Genomic DNA, 17,477 nt, shown 5'->3' with positions numbered 1-17,477 from the left:
AGAAGAGCTGCCCTGTTTGACTATCTTTCTATTTTTTCCGCCACCGTTTTTTTCCTACAGGAATGCTGTATCCCACATCGCACGAACTACAACAAATATAAGGAAGACTGGAGACTCGGACCTTCAGTGTGGTCCGGGTCTAACGATTCCAGAGCCGCAGGTGTCGCCATTTTATTTAAAGGGAACGTTTTAATTGACAGTTTTAATGAAATTTTACCAGGTAGAATTTTATTGGTCAAAGCTTTTATAGACGGTATTAGATGGCAGTTTTTAAATTTTTATGGGTCCTCGGACAAGAATGAAAGAGCTAGAATGCTAGAGATTTTACCCCTTTTTTTAAACGATTCAGAGCCACTTGTTTTAGCGGGTGATTTTAATTGTATTTTAAAGGGGGAACGCCGGTTCTCTAACTCAGTAAGCAGGAATTATGACAAAACCTCCTCATTATTAAAAGATATAGTTACTGATTTTAAACTTACTGATGTTTTTAAGAAATGTAACAGCAATTTATCTGCAGAGGCCGGCGTCACCTGGAGCAATGTGAACTGTAGCTCCAGGATCGATTTTATATTCTGCTCTTATCAAGTACTGCCTTTTAAATGTGATCTTAATCCCAATGTTTTATCTGATCATAAATTATTGTATTTTAAAGTTAAAAATGATATTGGGAAAAATACTGTCAAAAAAGCCTGGAAAATGAACGTTTCCCTTTTAGATGATCCGCAAATTTTATCTGATTTTATTACCTTTTATAAGGGCTGCAGACGGGTAAGACATCCAAATATGTCCATAGTCTCATGGTGGGAGAAAATAAAAATAAAAATAAGAGACTTTTTCATAAAAATCGGAAGGAGAAAAGCAAAAGAAAAACAGGATTTTTTTGCTAATTTGAATACCCGTCTGCAGACCCAATACAAGTTCAGAGAACAGGGTATGCAGGTGGAGGAGGAGATTATGGAGATTAGGAAGGAGATCTCCCAGTGCCTGGAGCAGAGAGGTAAGGAAATTGTCTTTCGTTCAAAAATGAAACACCTCGAGGAAAATGAGACCTGCTCCAGGTACTTTTTTAAGAAAATTAACGATAAGCATACCCTGTTAGACAATGTTGATGGAGATACAAACACTGACAATATTTTAAAAAAGGTACACAGATTTTATGCGGATCTTTTTAATATAAAGCTTGTTAATGTTGATTTGATGAACGACTCATTGAAGGAGGTTGACGCTGTTTTAAATCCTGTCTCCAAAGATTTTTTATTACAGGATATTACGGAACAGGAGATTTTAGATACCATCAAGAGTTTTAAAACAGGTAAAGTCCCTGGCCCTGATGGTATACCCATAGAGTTTTATGTCACATTTTATGGAGTTTTAAAAGAGGATCTCTATTCCCTTTTTACTCAAGTTTTTAGAACAAAAGCCCTCCCGGGGTCCTGGAAGAAAGGTGAGGTGTCCCTGCTTTATAAAAAGGGGGACAAAACAGATATTAAAAACTGGAGGCCTATCACCTTACTAAACGCAGACTACAAAATAATGGCCAAGATTTGCGCGAATAGGCTAAAGGCTGTTATAGAGAAAATCGTCCACTCCAACCAAGTCTGTGGGATACCTGGGAGGAGCATATGGGACAATTTAAACCTTTTAAAAGATGCTATTGGTGATACGAAGGAGAGAAAAGGCAGATTGGCGGTTTTATCCATAGATTTCGAGAAAGCCTTTGATAGAGTATCACATTTTTATCTTTTTAAGGTTTTAGAAAAGATGGGTATACCAGAAGGATTTTTACAGTCTCTGAAGGCCTTTTATGAAAATTGTACGAGCAAGATTTTAGTAAAGGGTTTTAAGACACAGGATGTCCTTTTAAACTCCGGAGTGAAGCAGGGGTGTCCCTTGTCCCCACTACTTTTTATATGTGCGATCGAGCCTCTACTCTGCAGATTGAGGAATGACAGGCAGATATGTGGAGTCCCCCTGCCGGGCGGGGGGGGACTAGAGGCAAAAGTAGTGGGGTACATGGATGATGTCGCGGTCCTGTGCAGGGACGCCCCGTCACTGCAAAAAGCATTACAACAGATATACCAATTTTGCTGCTCCTCCGGTTTTAAAGTCAATTTTAATAAAAGTAATATTTTAAATATTGGCAATATGATTTTACAGGACATTCCAGTCCCTGTGTCGGAGTCTGTACAGATTTTAGGGGTCTCCTTCAATGAGTCAAACAATGGTTTTATCAGTTGGGACTTGGTGGCACAAAAAGTTAATAAGAAAATTTGTTTATGGAATCTTAGAAAACTGACAATGGAGGGAAAAATTTTAATCACAAAAATGGTGATTTTACCAATTTTATTATATCTAAGTATGGTTTTCCCTCCCCCTGATATTTTATTAAAAAAGATTACCAAGGCATGTTTTACATTTTTATGGAATTCTAGGATGGAGAAGCTCAGGAGAGAAAAAGTGATGTTACCAAAGCTAATGGGTGGTAAAGATTTTCCAAATATAAAAGCATTTCTTTTAATTCATTTTTTTACACTGTGTCTTAATACTGTTTTTAAGGAACACTACTGGTCTTATTTTATCCGTTTTAACACTGGCTATTTTATGAGGAGGTACGGATGGTTCTCTACGGTTTTAAGCTCGCCATATGCTTTTAACCTGCCAGACCAGTATAAGATTTTAGAAAAATAGTGAACCTTTTTAACCTAAAAGACAAAAGAATAGAAGATGTAAAAAATAGTAAATATGTTTTAAAGGAAATAAAAGAAAATGTTTTAATAGCCCCCATTAGCAATTTTAATGAAAACAAATGCAAAATTATCTGGAGCATGGTTAATGCTAAATTCATTTTTAATTCACAGAAGGATCTGGCCTGGAGCTGCGCCCACGAGTGTCTTCCATGCCGGGCATTCCAGCATCGAAGGGGACTGACCAACTCGGCTGCGTGTCCAAGGGGAGGATGCCGCGATGACGAGACAGTCTTACATCTCTTTTGGCAATGTTATTTTTCACAACTTATATGGACAAAAATCCTCCCCTTGATGAAGAAGATAACCGGAATAAAGAGAATTACAAGTGAAGGCGTTTTTTACGGATGTCTGGAGTGCCCAACAAGGACTCAGAAAATTATGGCATGGAAGATTACTAACTGCGTTAAAGCAGCTCTGTGGGCGGCCAGGAATATTCTTTTATTCAAACATGAAATTTTATCTGTGAATGATATTTTAGGAATTTGTTTTTATGAAATGCACAAGTATTATCTTTTAGACAAAAAATTCTCTCCTGTTTTAAGTAGAAAATGGTTTTTTAGCGAATGGAATTCTATAATATGATGCCACCAAGTGCCCTTTTATAAATTGTATGATTTTAATCTGACAATTTGTATTTATTTTTTAACCATTGTTGTAAAATTTGAATCCCTGTAAAAATGTTGAAAAATGTTAATTTATTGTAAAACCTGAAAAATTTTAAATAAACGGTTACCCCCAAAGTTGGGGTAGTCAACTTAAAAAAAAAAAATCTGTTCTTATCAGTTTAATATCTGATACGTCCCCTATCTGGGGACCATATATTAAATGGATTTTTAGAACAGGGAGATGGAAATAGAGCTTGCTCTGTCCACTCCACGCATTGACCTGGTATTGCAGTATTTCCAGGACCGGTGCACCCTTTCCTTATGTGTTTACTAAAATCAGATTCCAAAAGTGCTTTTTGTGTTTGCCATTGTTTTTGTCTTTCGGATGGGATCTCCCCTTTTAATCCCATTATTTCAACACCTGTTGGACAATGCATTTGTACAGTCATGTGTGATAATGAGCTAATTTATTAAATGCAATTAATTAATACATTGCCACCTCTTGTTTTGTGTCGTCTGTGTTTCTGTGTTTCCAGCATTTCACATTGGAACAGCTCATCCACCTTCCTTGTCTTCTCTCAGCCCTCCCTCCTAGGTAGGTTAAAGAGCTGCACCTGAGCCAGCCACTGATTGATGCAGCACCATAGTCAAATAGTGGAGTGGAGTAGGGGAACAGCAAACAGCCATTAAAGCAGCCAGCCCGCCCGCCCGCCCGTCACAATGGACCTACCTGTGTACACTAGATGGATGTGATGGAATGTACTGTGGTCCCTACATTTCAAGAAGAAGTAAGAATTGCAGTTGCAACAAACCCTTGCTTGCCTACAAAGAGAGCAGCAATTTGGATTTGTTACTATGTTACCTGGAAGAATAACAAACTGTGCAAGGATGGAGGTTGTAGGAGCAAGGAGAACAAGTTGTCTGTAAAGTTGGTGGATGCCTATTTTCCATTTTGCAGTCCCTTGTCTCCCTCTTGTGGCCTCCTGGAGGCAACTAGCTGTGCAAAAAAAAGACAGCCTGGGGGCCGGCTGTTGCAGTGTTGCCCTCTCAGGCAACACTGAGTGACTGACTGAGCCGCACCGTCTTATATAAAGTTCAGACGGAACTTTGCACGTGTCATAGTGGAGACCTCAGGAGCCAGAGCCAGCTTTCTGACATCATAATGGGGCCTCAGAGATAAAAGCCTGGGCCCAGGCAGTGTTGGTCAGTGCTGCTCAGCAGGCAGCACTGGACTGGATTAAAGCTGATACAAGGTGTGAAAGGAGAAGGGGTGGCAGTGGGCATGCACTTACTGCTGCTGCTGCTGCTGCCAGTGTTTGCACGGCAGGAGGGCATTTGGGCGTTGCCAGGAAGGCGTTTTTATGTCGATTCCTCCTCTTTCAGCACTGCATTGTGGTGCAAGCAAAAGAAGCAAATCCTGTCTTGCTTCCTCTCCGGCCTTTATTCACCTCCCGCTTAGTAGCTGTGAGTGTGTGTGAGCCTGCAGGGCCCCATGGAATTGCCTAGGAGTAGGCTGAATCGCTGCAAGGGGTGAACAGCAGTATTGGGCAGGCTCGGTCAACGCGCGGCCCGTTCAGGTTATCGCTTCTCGGCCTTTTGGCTAAGACCAAGTGTATTTATACAGGAGGTTTTTGGTCAGAAGGTGCTCAGGTACCCTCTCTCTCGGCCTCGGGGGATCGTCCAGGTTCGCCTGGACTTCACCCCCGTGCTGCTATTTGGGAGAGAGGCTTAGTCCTGAGCAACGAGTTGCGATCCCCCCCCCAGCCCTTTGGTGTGTCTCCTTAAAGCCAAAGGGCGCAGCGCAAGCTGTGCGGTACCGACCTGGCCACGCAAATGGCAGGCGGACCTGATGCGGTGCCGGTATACGCCCGGTTGAGGAATACTGCAAGATTTATCTTGGCAGAGGGTGGAGGCGGTCCTCGTGGTCTCAAGTTCCTTGTCCACGATATTTTGGAAAAGCGGTTGGCGGTCCACAAGAACGAGATTTTGGCGATCCAGGACTACCCAAGGCGTGGAGTGTACGACGTGACTTTCATGGGAGAAGGAATCCTCCGTGATGCCATGGGAAAAGCTGAGAGGCAACAAGGTGAACTCATGGCCTTGGGAGTCCAGGTAATTGAACACGCTTTTGAAGTAACCAAACTCGTAGTGATTAAAATGTATTCCCCATACGTGAAAGATCAGGAAGTGGCGGCGTTTCTTGCTGCATACTTTAAGAACGTTAAGCTGCTGGGGAGAGTTATGAACGAGTGCGGTGTGTGGACCGTCAAATGGAAATTTATTGTTACGCTAATAAAGGACCCCTCCACCCAAGAAACGAAGCTACCACCTGCTCGTTTTAAACTTGGGAATGTGAATGGCGACCTCTATTTCTCAGGAATGCCAAACTTCTGCAGGGCCTGCGGTACCTATGGACATACCAGTTTTAACTGCGATGTCACCTGCAGGAACTGTGGAAGTAAACAACACACAATGAGAGAATGTACAGAAGAGAAAAAATGCAATTTTTGTCAAAAACTGGTCATCTTTATTATGCTTGTCCACATAGGTACCGAGGCGAAGAAGATGAGCAACCCGAGGTGCCCCCACGTGCTCCACCAGCAGAGCAGTCCCGTCCTCAAGGAGGAGAACAAGCTGGGGCGAAAGAGCAGAGAGGTACCTGGGCTTCAAGAGTACGGCTAGCCGAAGCCAAAACAGGTGCCTCTCAGCCAGCGACCTCAGGGGATAAAAATGAGCCCAGCGCCAAGGAAAAACGGCAGGCCAAGAGGAAGGCAGAAAAGGAGCAGGCCATCGATGAACCTGTGGCATCCCAGACGGCTGGTTGCTCAGGCGGTGCCGGGCCTGCTCCTAATCCTGGGTCTCTAGAGACCGACTCGGAAGGAGAAGACTGGGTACAGGTGGGTCCCCGTAAAAAGGGGAAGCAAGAACGTGCCAGTAGGAGGGAGACAGGGGAGGAGCAGATGGATACGTCCGTGCGGAAAGATGTGGCTCCTCCTGGGACCCCCTCCTCGCCTGCACTGGTGAGGAGGACGGGCACTGCTCCCTCCGTATTATCGGACACCCCGCCATGCGCACAACCTCCCCCTCTAGACCGGCCTTCACGGGCCCAGGGGGGAGAGGCGGGGCCCTTGGGGGACCCACCAGACATGGACCCAGTCGGTCAACCGAGAGAGACCCAGGTGAGGCTGTGCGAGTCTGGGCTCCCCGTGTACGAGGTGAGTGTTGCTGGCTCAGCTCTCAGCGACAGTAGTTCTTCTCCTGCCTCGTCCCTCTTTTCAGTTGAGTCGGATGAGGGCGGGGCCATGAGTTCAAGTGAGGTTTCGGGTATTGCTGGTGGAGGAGCAATCTGATTTTAAGTACGCCTATTATTTATTATTTTAAAATCAGAATTTTGCTTTAACTCTCCACGATGTCTGAGCTCATGGGAATCTCCCTCAACGTGAGGGGCGCCAAGTCAAAAGTGAGAAGGGTTGCTCTCTTCAATTTTTTATCTTGCCTGGCAGCCTCTGTATTTTTCCTGCAGGAGTGCGGCATTCCCCATACAATGAGATATGAAAATTACAAAAAGGATTGGAAGTATGGTCCATCCGTCTGGTCTGGATCCAACGAGTCCAGATCAGCAGGGGTCGCCATTCTTTTTAAGGGAAACGTTTTAATTGATTTTATTCAAGAAATCTTACCAGGACGTATTTTAATGGTTAAAGCTTTTATTGATGGTGTAAAGTGGCAGTTTTTAAATTTTTACGGATCACCAGAAAAGAACGAAAGAGCGAGGATGCTGGAGATTTTACCGCTTTTTATCAACACATCTGAGCCTTTTATCCTCGCAGGTGATTTTAATTGTATCCTGAGAGGAGAACGCCGGCTTACCAACAGTACGAGTAGGAACTATGACAAGACCTCTGGACTGCTCAAGGATATCGTGACTGATTTTAAATTAAAAGACATATACAAAGAATGTAACAGGAGCAGTCCAGAGGAAGCCGGCGTTACCTGGAGCAACGTCACCTGTAGCTCCAGGATTGATTTTATCTTTTGTTCTGAAAATTTACTGCCTTTTAATTGTGAAGTTTTAACCAATGTGTTTTCAGATCACAGGCTTTTATCTTTTAAAGTAAAGCATGATCTTAATAATATTGTATGTAAAAAGTCCTGGAAGATGAATGTTTCCCTTTTAGACGATCCACAGGTTTTAGCAGATTTTATTGAATTTTACCAAGAAAGCAGGCGGGTAAGAGACACACGTACTCCCATCAGTGCATGGTGGGAGAAAATGAAAAAGAAAATAAAAGATTTTTTTATTAAGAAAAGCGTGGCGAAAGCCAAAGAGAAATACGCTTTTTTTAAAATTCTCAATACCCGTCTGCAGACCCTGTACAAAATGCAAGATCATGACATAGACGTTAAAGATGACATCACCAATTTGAAAAAGGAGATAGCCCAGTGCCTGGAGCAGAAAGGTAAAGAGATTATATTCCGTTCAAAAATACAACATGTGGAGGAGAACGAGACCTGCTCCAGGTACTTTTTTAAGAAAATAAATAACAAAAAGGCAATTATCAAAAATATAGAAGGTGTGTCAGATGTACAGGGTCTTTTAAGTAAAGTTCATGAGTTTTACACTGACCTTTTTAATGTTAAGACTGTGGATCATAATTTTATGCGTGACTCACTGAAGGAGATTACTACTGTTTTAGACCCTGTCTCCCAGAATTTTTTATTACAGGAGCTGACGGAGCAGGAGGTTTTAGAAACTGTTAAGAGTTTTAAAACAGGGAAAGTTCCCGGACCGGACGGTATACCCAGTGAGTTTTATGTAAAATTTTATGACATTTTAAAAGAGGATCTTTTTAACCTTTTTTCTGATGTTTTTAATTCCAAGATGCTGCCTAAGTCCTGGCGGAAGGGTGAGGTCTCCCTGCTGTATAAGACGGGTGACATCGCAGTTTTAAAGAATTGGAGACCAATAACCCTTCTAAATAGCGACTATAAAATTATGGCTAAAATATGTGCAAATAGATTAAAAGCCATAATACCCCACATTATACACTCTGACCAGGTGTGTGGGGTGCCAGGCCGCAGCATCTGGGATAATTTAAACCTAATAAAAGACGTGATTGAGGACACGAGGTCTAGAAAAGGTAAATTAGCCATTTTATCTATAGACTTTGAGAAGGCGTTCGACCGTGTCTCTCATTTTTATCTTTTTAAGGTTTTAGAACGTATGGGTATACCTGAAGGATTTTTATTATCTATTAAAGCCTTTTACAGAGAATGCACCAGCAAAATTTTAGTGAATGGTTTTAAGACACAGGACGTATTTTTAAACTCTGGGGTGAAGCAGGGGTGTCCCTTGTCCCCACTGCTTTTTATATGTGCATTGGAGCCTCTGTTATGCGCAATTCGCCGCGATAAGTGTATCCGTGGAGTCCCCCTGCCCGGGGGAGGCGGCGTAGAGGCCAAAGCAGTGGGGTACATGGATGATGTGGCGGTTTTATGTAGGGACGCCCTGTCGCTTCAGAGAACCCTTAGGCAAATCGAGTTTTACTGCTGTGCTTCCGGTTTTAAAGTAAACTTCAGCAAGAGTCATATTTTAAACATAGGAAGCATGGCTCTTAGAGATATACCGGTTCCTGTGTCTGATAATATTAAAATTTTAGGTGTCTCCTTCAGTGAGTACGACAATGGTTTTATCAGTTGGGACATGGTGGCGCAGAAGGTAAATCAAAAAATATGCATGTGGAACATGAGGAAGCTTACCATGGAGGGAAAAATTTTAATAATTAAAATGATAATTTTACCTTTGCTTTTATACTTAAGCATGGTTTTCCCTCCTCCCACGGTTTTATTAAGAAAAATTACTAAAGCTTGTTTTACCTTCTTTTGGAGTTCCAGAATGGAGAAACTTAAACGTGAGACGGTAATGAAAATCAAACCAAAGGGTGGCAAAGACTTTCCAGATTTTAATAGGTTTCTTTTAATCAAGTACTTTTGTTTCTGTCTTAATTCTCTTTTTAAACAACATCATTGGTCTTATTTTCTACGTTTTAATACTGGGTTTTTTATGCGAAGGATGGGGTGGTTTGAAATTGTTTTAACCTCACCTTATGCTTTTAATCTACCAGCAAATTACGTGATTTTAGAGAAAATAGTGGCCTTGTTTAATTTTAAAGGGAAAAATTTTAATGACATGATAAACAGTAAGAAACTTATAAAAGACATAAGAGGAAATGAAGTCGTCACTAATATTGAAAATTTTAATAATGAACGCTGTGCTTTTATCTTCAAAATGGTTAATGTGTTTTATCTTTTTAATACACAGATGGACCTGGCCTGGAGCTGCGTTCATCAATGTCTTCCATGCCGGGCATTCCAATTCAGGAGAGGATTCACGAGGTCTGCTGTCTGTCCGAGGGAAGGCTGCCAGGCTGAGGAGACAGTGCGTCATATTTTTTGGACTTGTGATTTTACAAAACATATTTGGATAAAGATATTCCCTCTAATGAAGAAGATGGCAGACCTAAAGGACTTGAGTTACGAAATGATTTTATATGGACTCTTTGGATGCCCAACCGCGAACCAAAAGACTATTGCATGGAAGACGATGAACTGCGTAAAAGAAGCTCTGTGGAAGGCCAGGAACATCCTGATTTTTAAGCACGATGTTTTATCTGTTGACGATGTTTTAGGTCTTTGTTTTAGCGAGATGTACATTTATTATTTATTAGATAAAAAAAGAAATGCCACCCTTTCAAATAAATGGTTTGTAAAAGAATGGAACTCCAATATATAAGAATTTGCCACCATGTCCCCTTTTATGTGTTTTTATGTAAATTGATTTTATTACTGTAATTCATTGTAAAAAGCTGTAATTTATTGTAAATGTTTTTGAATTTTAAGTAATAAATCATTGACACCCCCGCGAGGGGGTAGCCAACTGAAAAAAATCTGTTCTTATCAGTTTAATATCTGATACGTCCCCTATCTGGGGACCATATATTAAATGGATTTTTAGAACAGGGAGATGGAAATAGAGCTTGCTCCGTCCACTCCACGCATTGACCTTGTATTGCAGTATTTCCAGGACCGGTGCACCCTTTCCTTATGTGTTTACTAAAATCAGATTCCAAAAGTGCTTTTTGTGTTTGCCATTGTTTTTGTCTTTCGGATGGGATCTCCCCTTTTAATCCCATTATTTCAACACCTGTTGGACAATGCATTTGTACAGTCATGTGTGATAATGAGCTAATTTATTAAATGCAATTAATTAATACATTGCCACCTCTTGTTTTGTGTCGTCTGTGTTTCTGTGTTTCCGGCATTTCACATTGGAACAGCTCATTCACCTTCCTTGTCTTCTCTCCGCCCTCCCTCCTAGGTAGGTTAAAGAGCTGCACCTGAGCCAGCCACTGATTGATGCAGCACCATAGTCAAATAGTGGAGTGGAGTAGGGGAACAGCAAACAGCCATTAAAGCAGCCAGCCCGCCCGCCCGCCCGTCACAATGGACCTACCTGTGTACACTAGATGGATGTGATGGAATGTACTGTGGTCCCTACATTTCAAGAAGAAGTAAGAATTGTAGTTGCAACAAACCCTTGCTTGCCTACAAAGAGAGCAGCAATTTGGATTTGTTACTATGTTACCTGGAAGAATAACAAACTGTGCAAGGATGGAGGTTGTAGGAGCAAGGAGAACAAGTTGTCTGTAAAGTTGGTGGATGCCTATTTTCCATTTTGCAGTCCCTTGTCTCCCTCTTGTGGCCTCCTAGAGGCAACTAGCTGTGCAAAAAAAAGACAGCCTGGGGGCCGGCTGTTGCAGTGTTGCCCTCTCAGGCAACACTGAGTGACTGACTGAGCCGCACCGTCTTATATAAAGTTCAGACGGAACTTTGCACGTGTCATAGTGGAGACCTCAGGAGCCAGAGCCAGCTTTCTGACATCATAATGGGGCCTCAGAGATAAAAGCCTGGGCCCAGGCAGTGTTGGTCAGTGCTGCTCAGCAGGCAGCACTGGACTGGATTAAAGCTGATACAAGGTGTGAAAGGAGAAGGGGTGGCAGTGGGCATGCACTTACTGCTGCTGCTGCTGCTGCTGCTGCTGCCAGTGTTTGCACGGCAGGAGGGCATTTGGGCGTTGCCAGGAAGGCGTTTTTATGTCGATTCCTCCTCTTTCAGCACTGCATTGTGGTGCAAGCAAAAGAAGCAAATCCTGTCTTGCTTCCTCTCCGGCCTTTATTCACCTCCCGCTTAGTAGCTGTGAGTGTGTGTGAGCCTGCAGGGCCCCATGGAATTGCCTAGGAGTAGGCTGAATCGCTGCAAGGGGTGAACAGCAGTATTGGGCAGGCTCGGTCAACGCGCGGCCCGTTCGGGTTATCGCTTCTCGGCCTTTTGGCTAAGACCAAGTGTATTTATACAGGAGGTTTTTAGTCAGAAGGTGCTCAGGTACCCTCTCTCTCGGCCTCGGGGGATCGTCCAGGTTCGCCTGGACTTCACCCCCGTGCTGCTATTTGGGAGAGAGGCTTAGTCCTGAGCAACGAGTTGCGATCCCCCCCCAGCCCTTTGGTGTGTCTCCTTGAACCCAAAGGGCGCAGCGCAAGCTGTGCGGTACCGACCTGGCCACGCAAATGGCAGGCGGACCTGATGCGGTGCCGGTATACGCCCGGTTGCGGAATACTGCAAGATTTATCTTGGCAGAGGGTGGAGGCGGTCCTCGTGGTCTCAAGTTCCTTGTCCACGATATTTTGGAAAAGCGGTTGGCGGTCCACAAGAACGAGATTTTGGCGATCCAGGACTACCCAAGGCGTGGAGTGTACGACGTGACTTTTATGGGAGAAGGAATCCTCCGTGATGCCATGGGAAAAGCTGAGAGGCAACAAGGTGAACTCATGGCCTTGGGAGTCCAGGTAATTGAACACGCTTTTGAAGTAACCAAACTCGTAGTGATTAAAATGTATTCCCCATACGTGAAAGATCAGGAAGTGGCGGCGTTTCTTGCTGCATACTTTAAGAACGTTAAGCTGCTGGGGAGAGTTATGAACGAGTGCGGTGTGTGGACCGTCAAATGGAAATTTATTGTTACGCTAATAAAGGACCCCTCCACCCAAGAAACGAAGCTACCACCTGCTCGTTTTAAACTTGGGAATGTGAATGGCGACCTCTATTTCTCAGGAATGCCAAACTTCTGCAGGGCCTGCGGTACCTATGGACATACCAGTTTTAACTGCGATGTCACCTGCAGGAACTGTGGAAGTAAACAACACACAATGAGAGAATGTACAGAAGAGAAAAAATGCAATTTTTGTCAAAAAACTGGTCATCTTTATTATGCTTGTCCACATAGGTACCGAGGCGAAGAAGATGAGCAACCCGAGGTGCCCCCACGTGCTCCACCAGCAGAGCAGTCCCGTCCTCAAGGAGGAGAACAAGCTGTTGCGGCGAAAGAGCAGAGAGGTACCTGGGCTTCAAGAGTACGGCTAGCCGAAGCCAAAACAGGTGCCTCTCAGCCAGCGACCTCAGGGGATAAAAATGAGCCCAGCGCCAAGGAAAAACGGCAGGCCAAGAGGAAGGCAGAAAAGGAGCAGGCCATCGATGAACCTGTGGCATCCCAGACGGCTGGTTGCTCAGGCGGTGCCGGGCCTGCTCCTAATCCTGGGTCTCTAGAGACCGACTCGGAAGGAGAAGACTGGGTACAGGTGGGTCCCCGTAAAAAGGGGAAGCAAGAACGTGCCAGTAGGAGGGAGACAGGGGAGGAGCAGATGGATACGTCCGTGCGGAAAGATGTGGCTCCTCCTGGGACCCCCTCCTCGCCTGCACTGGTGAGGAGGACGGGCACTGCTCCCTCCGTATTATCGGACACCCCGCCATGCGCACAACCTCCCCCTCTAGACCGGCCTTCACGGGCCCAGGGGGGAGAGGCGGGGCCCTTGGGGGACCCACCAGACATGGACCCAGTCGGTCAACCGAGAGAGACCCAGGTGAGGCTGTGCGAGTCTGGGCTCCCCGTGTACGAGGTGAGTGTTGCTGGCTCAGCTCTCAGCGACAGTAGTTCTTCTCCTGCCTCGTCCCTCTTTTCAGTTGAGTCGGATGAGGGCGGGGCCATGAGTTCAAGTGAGGTTTCGGGTATTGCTGGTGGAGGAGCAATCTGATTTTAAGTACGCCTATTATTTATTATTTTAAAATCAGAATTTTGCTTTAACTCTCCACGATGTCTGAGCTCATGGGAATCTCCCTCAACGTGAGGGGCGCCAAGTCAAAAGTGAGAAGGGTTGCTCTCTTCAATTTTTTATCTTGCCTGGCAGCCTCTGTATTTTTCCTGCAGGAGTGCGGCATTCCCCATACAATGAGATATGAAAATTACAAAAAGGATTGGAAGTATGGTCCATCCGTCTGGTCTGGATCCAACGAGTCCAGATCAGCAGGGGTCGCCATTCTTTTTAAGGGAAACGTTTTAATTGATTTTATTCAAGAAATCTTACCAGGACGTATTTTAATGGTTAAAGCTTTTATTGATGGTGTAAAGTGGCAGTTTTTAAATTTTTACGGATCACCAGAAAAGAACGAAAGAGCGAGGATGCTGGAGATTTTACCGCTTTTTATCAACACATCTGAGCCTTTTATCCTCGCAGGTGATTTTAATTGTATCCTGAGAGGAGAACGCCGGCTTACCAACAGTACGAGTAGGAACTATGACAAGACCTCTGGACTGCTCAAGGATATCGTGACTGATTTTAAATTAAAAGACATATACAAAGAATGTAACAGGAGCAGTCCAGAGGAAGCCGGTGTTACCTGGAGCAACGCCACCTGTAGCTCCAGGATTGATTTTATCTTTTGTTCTGAAAATTTACTGCCTTTTAATTGTGAAGTTTTAACCAATGTGTTTTCAGATCACAGGCTTTTATCTTTTAAAGTAAAGCATGATCTTAATAATATTGTATGTAAAAAGTCCTGGAAGATGAATGTTTCCCTTTTAGACGATCCACAGGTTTTAGCAGATTTTATTGAATTTTACCAAGAAAGCAGGCGGGTAAGAGACACACGTACTCCCATCAGTGCATGTTGGGAGAAAATGAAAAAGAAAATAAAAGATTTTTTTATTAAGAAAAGCGTGGCGAAAGCCAAAGAGAAATACGCTTTTTTTAAAATTCTCAATACCCGTCTGCAGACCCTGTACAAAATGCAAGATCATGACATAGACGTTAAAGATGACATCACCAATTTGAAAAAGGAGATAGCCCAGTGCCTGGAGCAGAAAGGTAAAGAGATTATATTCCGTTCAAAAATACAACATGTGGAGGAGAACGAGACCTGCTCCAGGTACTTTTTTAAGAAAATAAATAACAAAAAGGCAATTATCAAAAATATAGAAGGGGTGTCAGATGTACAGGGTCTTTTAAGTAAAGTTCATGAGTTTTACACTGACCTTTTTAATGTTAAGACTGTGGATCATAATTTTATGCGTGACTCACTGAAGGAGATTACTACTGTTTTAGACCCTGTCTCCCAGAATTTTTTATTACAGGAGCTGACGGAGCAGGAGGTTTTAGAAACTGTTAAGAGTTTTAAAACAGGGAAAGTTCCCGGACCGGACGGTATACCCAGTGAGTTTTATGTAAAATTTTATGACATTTTAAAAGAGGATCTTTTTAACCTTTTTTCTGATGTTTTTAATTCCAAGATGCTGCCTAAGTCCTGGCGGAAGGGTGAGGTCTCCCTGCTGTATAAGACGGGTGACATCGCAGTTTTAAAGAATTGGAGACCAATAACCCTTCTAAATAGCGACTATAAAATTATGGCTAAAATATGTGCAAATAGATTAAAAGCCATAATACCCCACATTATACACTCTGACCAGGTGTGTGGGGTGCCAGGCCGCAGCATCTGGGATAATTTAAACCTAATAAAAGACGTGATTGAGGACACGAGGTCTAGAAAAGTTAAATTAGCCATTTTATCTATAGACTTTGAGAAGGCGTTCGACCGTGTCTCTCATTTTTATCTTTTTAAGGTTTTAGAACGTATGGGTATACCTGAAGGATTTTTATTATCTATTAAAGCCTTTTACAGAGAATGCACCAGCAAAATTTTAGTGAATGGTTTTAAGACACAGGACGTATTTTTAAACTCTGGGGTGAAGCAGGGGTGTCCCTTGTCCCCACTGCTTTTTATATGTGCATTGGAGCCTCTGTTATGCGCAATTCGCCGCGATAAGTGTATCCGTGGAGTCCCCCTGCCCGGGGGAGGCGGCGTAGAGGCCAAAGCAGTGGGGTACATGGATGATGTGGCGGTTTTATGTAGGGACGCCCTGTCGCTTCAGAGAACCCTTAGGCAAATCGAGTTTTATTGCTGTGCTTCCGGTTTTAAAGTAAACTTCAGCAAGAGTCATATTTTAAACATAGGAAGCATGGCTCTTAGAGATATACCGGTTCCTGTGTCTGATAATATTAAAATTTTAGGTGTCTCCTTCAGTGGGTACGACAATGGTTTTATCAGTTGGGACATGGTGGCGCAGAAGGTAAATCAAAAAATATGCATGTGGAACATGAGGAAGCTTACCATGGAGGGAAAAATTTTAATAATTAAAATGATAATTTTACCTTTGCTTTTATACTTAAGCATGGTTTTCCCTCCTCCCACGGTTTTATTAAGAAAAATTACTAAAGCTTGTTTTACCTTCTTTTGGAGTTCCAGAATGGAGAAACTTAAACGTGAGACGGTAATGAAAATCAAACCAAAGGGTGGCAAAGACTTTCCAGATTTTAATAGGTTTCTTTTAATCAAGTACTTTTGTTTCTGTCTTAATTCTCTTTTTAAACAACATCATTGGTCTTATTTTCTACGTTTTAATACTGGGTTTTTTATGCGAAGGATGGGGTGGTTTGAAATTGTTTTAACCTCACCTTATGCTTTTAATCTACCAGCAAATTACGTGATTTTAGAGAAAATAGTGGCCTTGTTTAATTTTAAAGGGAAAAATTTTAATGATATGATAAACAGTAAGAAACTTATAAAAGACATAAGAGGAAATGAAGTCGTCACTAATATTGAAAATTTTAATAATGAACGTTGTGCTTTTATCTTCAAAATGGTTAATGTGTTTTATCTTTTTAATACACAGATGGACCTGGCCTGGAGCTGCGTTCATCAATGTCTTCCATGCCGGGCATTCCAATTCAGGAGAGGATTCGCGAGGTCTGCCATCTGTCCGAGGGAAGGCTGCCAGGCTGAGGAGACCGTGCGTCATATTTTTTGGACTTGCGATTTTACTAAACATATTTGGATAAAGATATTCCCTCTAATGAAGAAGATGGCAGACCTAAAGGACTTGACTTACGAAATGATTTTATATGGACTCTTTGGATGCCCAACCGCGAACCAAAAGACTATTGCATGGAAGACGATGAACTGCGTAAAAGAAGCTCTGTGGAAGGCCAGGAACATCCTGATTTTTAAGCACGATGTTTTATCTGCTGACGATGTTTTAGGTCTTTGTTTTAGCGAGATGTACATTTATTATTTATTAGATAAAAAAAGAAATGCCACCCTTTCAAATAAATGGTTTGTAAAAGAATGGAACTCCAATATATAAGAATTTGCCACCATGTCCCCTTTTATGTGTTTTTATGTAAATTGATTTTATTACTGTAATTCATTGTAAAAAGCTGTAATTCATTGTAAATATTTTTTGAATTTTAAGTAATAAATCATTGACACCCCCGCGAGGGGGTAGCCAACTGAAAAAAAATCTGTTCTTATCAGTTTAATATCTGATACGTCCCCTATCTGGGGACCATATATTAAATGGATTTTTAGAACAGGGAGATGGAAATAGAGCTTGCTCTGTCCACTCCACGCATTGACCTGGTATTGCAGTATTTCCAGGACCGGTGCACCCTTTCCTTATGTGTTTACTAAAATCAGATTCCAAAAGTGCTTTTTGTGTTTGCCATTGTTTTTGTCTTTCGGATGGGATCTCCCCTTTTAATCCCATTATTTCAACACCTGTTGGACAATGCATTTGTACAGTCATGTGTGATAATGAGCTAATTTATTAAATGCAATTAATTAATACATTGCCACCTCTTGTTTTGTGTCGTCTGTGTTTCTGTGTTTCCGGCATTTCACA

At 42.7% G+C, this 17,477-nt stretch overlaps 1 non-coding gene and 2 pseudogenes across 1 annotated transcript; all 3 read left to right on the top strand.

Moving 5' to 3' along the window:
* Positions 1-3,497: 3,497 nt before the first annotated feature.
* Positions 3,498-3,669, top strand: LOC142680988 (U2 spliceosomal RNA; annotated as a pseudogene).
* Positions 3,670-10,258: 6,589 nt separating this feature from the next.
* Positions 10,259-10,452, top strand: LOC142681025 (U2 spliceosomal RNA). Its single transcript, XR_012853378.1, has one exon. It is a non-coding gene; the product is annotated as a U2 spliceosomal RNA (small nuclear RNA).
* A 6,577-nt stretch (positions 10,453-17,029) lies between these two features.
* LOC142680981 (U2 spliceosomal RNA) lies at positions 17,030-17,249 on the top strand (annotated as a pseudogene).
* The last annotated feature ends 228 nt before the right edge of the window (positions 17,250-17,477 follow it).

Source organism: Rhinoderma darwinii, assembly GCF_050947455.1.
Source record: "Rhinoderma darwinii isolate aRhiDar2 chromosome 2 unlocalized genomic scaffold, aRhiDar2.hap1 SUPER_2_unloc_56, whole genome shotgun sequence".
Taxonomy (NCBI): domain Eukaryota; kingdom Metazoa; phylum Chordata; class Amphibia; order Anura; family Rhinodermatidae; genus Rhinoderma; species Rhinoderma darwinii.
The sequence above is the reverse complement of the archived record's forward strand: the minus strand, read 5'-3'. Positions and strand labels throughout refer to the sequence as shown.